This window comes from Taeniopygia guttata, chromosome 13 (genome assembly GCF_048771995.1).
Source record: "Taeniopygia guttata chromosome 13, bTaeGut7.mat, whole genome shotgun sequence".
In the NCBI taxonomy this organism is placed as follows: Eukaryota; Metazoa; Chordata; class Aves; order Passeriformes; family Estrildidae; genus Taeniopygia; species Taeniopygia guttata.
In genome coordinates, this window is record NC_133038.1 from 10715288 (window position 1) to 10721422 (window position 6135).

Sequence of the window (6135 nt, forward strand, 5' to 3'; positions counted from 1 at the left end):
GTGTGAGTAATATGTGTGCAGGTTTGGTCTAGGTCAGAGCCAAGAGAAATCTTCCAAGTGTCTCAGTGCTCTGGAACCGAATGCGTGAAGACAGGTAAATGGATGGGGGAGGAGAGAGGGTGGAGGGGGTCCAGTAAAGGCTGTTTGACAGGTCTGGGGGAGCTCAAAGGCTAACAGAAGCTGGAGGAAGCTGTACAGTCCAGGGTGGGTTCCCAGTCCCTTGCAGGTTTGCAGTGTTCTGGACTGTTGGACACACCTGCCAGCTCTGGCTCCTTTGTGGGTTGGGGTGAAAACTAATGTCTTCTGTTAATACCTTTATTTTTGGTCTTCGGCCCTTCCACCAGCTCCTGTTATTCCCTCCTGCAGCCCCTCCCTGTACCTGCTGTGCCCAGGTGCTCAGGGTGATATAAAATACGTGTTTCTCTTCTGTTTACTGAAGAGCCTTTCCATGACAAACCCGTGGCTTTGAGACATCTCAGGGCCAAGAGTTAAACTTTGGAATCTGCCCCGGACCCTTTCCCTGGAAAAAGGATGTACACAAAAATTGGAAGGGGAGTAGCATTTGTGTGTGTGTGTGGCTTTGGATGTATTTTTTTCCCCCAGCCATTCCAAATGTGATCTGAGAGTTCCCTGAGCACAGCAGCAGCGTTCAGCAGGGTGGGACAACTCTTGCTGCAGCCCTGGGCCACAATCCTGCCAGGAGCTCCTTGGGAAGAAGCAAATGTCTGCAGGAACTATTTGAAGGGAGCAGTCACATGAAGGTAAATTGTTGGTGTAATTTTCAGGCCAAGAATCTCTTTGTTGTCTCTAGTCGAGGCTGTCTGGAATACAGCATTAACTTCTGGAGAAGGTTCCCAAAAGTGACAATCTAATTTTAACTCATCTCTGGAAACGAGGGACCCAGTTCTGTCCTCTGGAGCAGATTGTGTAACACGTCTGGGCCTTTACCGATGAGATCACTGATAAAAGGGCTTTCAAAAGGGAAAAATAAGTTTGGTGTTTCTCCGGAGGTTTTCATATGCTTCCACCACTTTATTCCACAGCAGACTTAACAACTGTGATGATCAAAACCTAAATTCATAAACTGGAGCTCTTTCTTTCTCTCCAGGATCATTCCACGGACAATTTCAGTGGCTGTGTGGTAGTCTCAGGTAGGCTGATCTGGGTGCAGGGAGGCAGGCAGGGCAGACAGGGCTGAGGTGAGACCTCGTGCCAGGTCACCAGGTGCCTCTTCACCTGGAGCTTCTCCCTTTTTCCCACAAAAACATCCAGTTTTTTTCACTACTTTTTCATGGCATATGGAAAACACGGTTTTTGTCAAGAACATCTCTTGTATTTGAAGTTCAGAAATACATTTTACCTGGCCATTTCACCTTCAGCCCGTACAGAGCCCATGACAGGGGCTGTCACCACTGGGGTGGAGGCGAGGGACCAAGGCCAGAGGGACCCCGGCAGTAGCAGTGACCCTGTCAGCGCAGCAGGTCCCTGTGCTGGCTCTGGGTGCTCGGGGACAGGGGCCTCCTCGGGGTCACTTTTCTGGGAGCCGGGCTCAGCCGGGGCAGCCCGGGGGTGCCCCAGCCCTGTCCCGGCCCTGGGGACAGCCCGGAGCGCCAGGGCTGGGGAACAGCCCGGGCATGGGGGCACCAGCATCGCCCCCGGCTCAGGGCTTTGGCTGCTCTGCTGTCGTTCATTTATCTTTAGGAGCCGAATTCCTTTTGTGCCTCGGTGGTGTCGCGGGGCGCTGCTGGAGCAGCCTGCGTGACGTGGGAGTTAAATATAGCCCGTCCTGCACCGGCAACCTTAAACACTCCTGCCAGTGATTTATTTAAACACTGATCAATTATACATTTCTTTAGTAATTCATGTGAAAATTATTTGAAGTCAACTCAACATCACATACCTCTCTCTGTGTGCTCTGTCGTGGTGAAAGCTCTGTCAGACAACGCTTCCATCCACTCTTCCCTTCAGCTCTTCCCGTGACTTTGGGTTACCTGCGGGTCGCAGAGGAGTGAGGGGGCCTCCTGCAGCAGTCGGAGCCCAGAGGGAGCCAACTCTGGCTTGAAAGAGCTGAGCTCTCCCTGCCTTTGAGAGCAGACTGCGCCTTCGCTCTGCCGTGCTTCCCGGGACGCCCTGGCCAGGCCCGTCCGTGCCCCTGGCTGTAGGAGCAGCTGTGAGGATGCAGAGGGGCTGCTCCGGGGCACTGCAGGGCCAACACTGCTCCTGCTCCCACACTTCTGGCACCTTTGCTGGGCAGGGAACAAATACCCTTCACTGAGTTAGAGGGTGAGACTCTGGGGGCAGTCCAGCGTGTCAGCGTTGTTCTTCTGTCCCCCCAAGATTGCCCTGAGAAGATACAGCTGTTTCACTTGTTGATTAGCAAAAACATTAGGAGACCTACTGTTTCAGGACATGAATAATTAATGTTTGTTCCTCATTAACTTCTTTGTGGCAGAGTCCTGTTAGATGCATTTAGATGTATTTCTAGAATTAGGAGCAAATACAACCAGATGCCTGGCAGCTGAGTGTTCTGTTCTGCCCGTGGAAAGCACTGCCCCATTGCTCCCATCCTCTCTGGCAGGAAGAGGAGAGTTTGTTCTGATCAAGGACTGACGCGTCCTTTACTGCAACTTGAATTTCAGTGGATGATACAAGTAAAAAACTCTATAGTTCGTGTATACAACAAGTGATTAACGGAAGCCCCTCCCAAGAGAGTGGCCACCTGTTTTCCTGGGATCTCAAATCAAAACCCTGCTTCCTGAAAAATTCAAAACTAAGTTGATAAGCTTTCCACCTGCTGCTGCTGGACAAGGCTGGTTATCCTGCCCCCGTCATCCAGCAGAGCAGAGCTGCAGCACAGCGTCAGCACTTCTTGTGCTGTAGTATGGCCACAATGCTCTGCTTTGGGGTTTGGTCTTGGACTAACACCTACAAACACTTGCTCAGCCCCTGGAGCCATCTGTGCCACCACCTGAGGCCAAGGATGTGCCCGAGAGCCCCTCTGCAGCTGGCAAAGCTCTGCCTGGACTTCAGTTATAGAGGAAGAGAGAAATCACTTCTAACCTAATCTGGAGCAATGCACAGACCCCAGATGCTTCCCCCTCCCTCTCCTCGGAAGGAAGTTCAGCACTGGCCCAAAGCCGAGTCCCTCCTGAGCTCTCTCTGGTGGGTTTGTGCAGGGTGGCCCTCACTGTGCAGACCTGCGGGCAGAGGAAACCCGTCCTTGCTGTGATGCCACTGACAGCTGTTCTCTTTGAAACACTTTCCATCCCATCCCCACCTGTGTCAAAAACTCCCCAGAGCGATGGGGTTCCCGCCCTAGTCCCTCCCTTTAACCCTCCGAGTTCTTCTGCAGAGCTCCGGAACTCCCTTTCAGGCCCCATGGTACCACGCAAGGCACAGCCCGACCTCGAGCTGCTGTCCCTGAGCCATGCTTCCAGACCTGCAGTGGAACGGGCTCCACAAAAGCAAGAGCTCTGGAGGACACTCTGGAGACCCAGAGGAAGCCTCAGTGCCAGACCCTTTCCTTTGGAAGCCCGACACTGCCTCAGTGACAGACAGCTCCCGTAACTTAGCAACTTTTTTTGTGCTCTGTTAAGGTGGGTTCTTCAATCTCCTTAATGAATAAGAGAATCAGGCCAGGTAATTGATGCTTGGCCATTTAGCTGATGAATAATTGACTGGGTAACTTGAGATATTTCCTTGATCAGATTGTGCAGTGGAACAGCCATATCATCCGGGGTGCAGCATGGCTCACAACTTTGGGATGCTGGAAATGTGCTGTGCAAGCTCAGGTCTAGAGGAACCTTCCAGAGTCAGCTCTAGTCCTCTTCCTCCTCATGGACCAGGCCCATGAGCTCAAGCAGTAGGCCCGTGGAACCTCCTGAGGTTCAGCAAAGCCTGGTGATAATCCCTTCTAACCCAAACCATCCCCTGATTCTGTGATTTTGGTAACTGGCTGCATTGTCGCAACAGAAATTATTTTATCACATAAATCTTGACTCAGGTCTGGAAACCAGATTTCTTTTCCAGATCCGCGGTGAAGACGAACACAAGGGCACAGCAATGAGACCTGGCCAGGCCTCGAGGTGAGCTGGGGAGGGGAGCAAAGCCTCCACAGCAGGAGCAGCAGGGGTGAAGGTGCAGGGAGGTGTCCCTGTGTGAGCTGTGTGTGCTTTAGCTGCCCCATAGGCAAACCCTGCAGCAGCCTCCTCCAGAGGAACTGGGCATGTGGTTGTTCTGAACAGCAGCTGAAGAACATGTAAAGAGATTATTTCTGCCAGCTTTGTGACTGTAACACACAGTGCTGCCCCCAGCATGGATTGGGGATTAAATAACTCATGGTTTTATTTCAAACTTCCCAGGAAACTTTCACAGGACATCAGTCCTGTGTCAGCATGTAATGCGTATTTTTTTAAACTAAATGGAGTTCATACAATGAAACCCAGAGTCTATTGGCACCACTCTGTGATGAGCTTTGAATTAAGATCTAAATAAGAATAGAATATTTTGATGTATTAGGAAAATTGATAACAATTCATGAACTGTGACAAAGGATAAAATAGCACATGCTTTTAATCTGACTTTTGCCTTCAGATTTCCAATGAGTCACCAGCAATGTTTCATCAGGGTATGCGTTTGGGTTTTTTCTTCCAGAAATGCCATTAATTATTTACCAGTAAGTGAATGATCTCTGAAATCTATTGCAGTGACACCTCTGAGTCTGCAGACAGTTTCTGATGGCAAACCATCTGGGCTCCTTTAACTCGTTATTGTTTATCCTTTGGACTCCTCTCCCCCGGCTGTAAGGTGTAACGGCGGCAGACAGGGCCAGGAGCATCAATATTTTACAGCATTAATTAAGGGGAGCACAGCCCAGCCCGGATGCCTGTGGGAGGGAGGGGAAGGCCGTGCCTAAGGCAGGAGAGGTGTCCGGCGTGGGCTGGGAGAGGGACGCCCTAAGCTGTGACAGCAGCCCCGAGCCCAGCGTGGCAGTCCCACGGGTGATGCAGCGAACAGTCTGTGCACTGACCACGGGACCGGCAGGAGGAGCGTGCGGGGCCTCCGGCAGGTTCTGCTCACTTGGGAAAGAATGAAGCAACAGCAGAGACACGGAAAAAGCTGCTAATCTTGTGCGAGCACCCTCGGAGCCGGGCCCAGGGAGTCGGACTCTGACGAGCAGGCGCTAGTCGGGCTCTGCATCCACCCTTCACATCTCCTTGTTTACTGGTGTTAACAGACAGCGCTAAATAAAGGGAGGGTTAAAACCAAAACAAAACAAAGGCCTGAAATTTATCCCTCTATTAATTACTTCCAGCAAGCAGGGCCGCCTTTAAAGCGGTGCCACTTCAGATAAAACTTTCATGCAGCTATTTAGGGCCTCTGAAATATAAATGATTTCCTTTAAATGTTTTATCATAAATCAGGGCAGGCAGCTTCGCCACAACGCGCCGGTTCCCCATGGTGGGAGGGAGCTGCTCGCCCGGCCCGGCCCGGCGGCGGACCCCGGGCGGGGCGGGAGCGGGGCCGGAGCGGGACGGGAGCGGGACGGGAGCGGGGCGGAACGGTTCGGGAGCGAGGAGGGGTCGGAGAGGGCGGAACGGGACGGGAACGGTTCGGGAGCGAGGAGGGGTCGGAGCGGGCGGAACGGGACGGGAACGGTTCGGGAGCGAGGAGGGGCCGGAGCGGGCGGAACGGGACGGGAACGGTTCGGGAGCGAGGAGGGGTCGGAGCGGGCGGAACGGGACGGGAACGGTTCGGGAGCGAGGAGGGGTCGGAGCGGCGGAACGGGACGGCCCCGCCGCCGGCGCTGTCCGCGGTGCTGCGTCCCTCGCTCCCGTCCCGCCGCGGCCGCTTCCGCACGCCCGGCCCGGCCCGCGGTCAGAGCCGCTTCCAGCTCAAGCCGGTCCTTGATCCTTGATCTTGGCCCGGGGCGTGTTTCCCAAAGGAACCCGTTTCACCACAGCAGGACCGTTTCTTTTCTCTGCCCACGACCAGTCAGTACGTTTGTCAGAAACCAGACAGCAGCTCCTTCGGCTCCTGGTACGTATTTACTGAGGCTTATGACACTTGGAAACCTTAAATCCCGGAGTAGGTTTTATTTTTGCTTAAGAACCTCGGATTTTGCAAAATACTTGC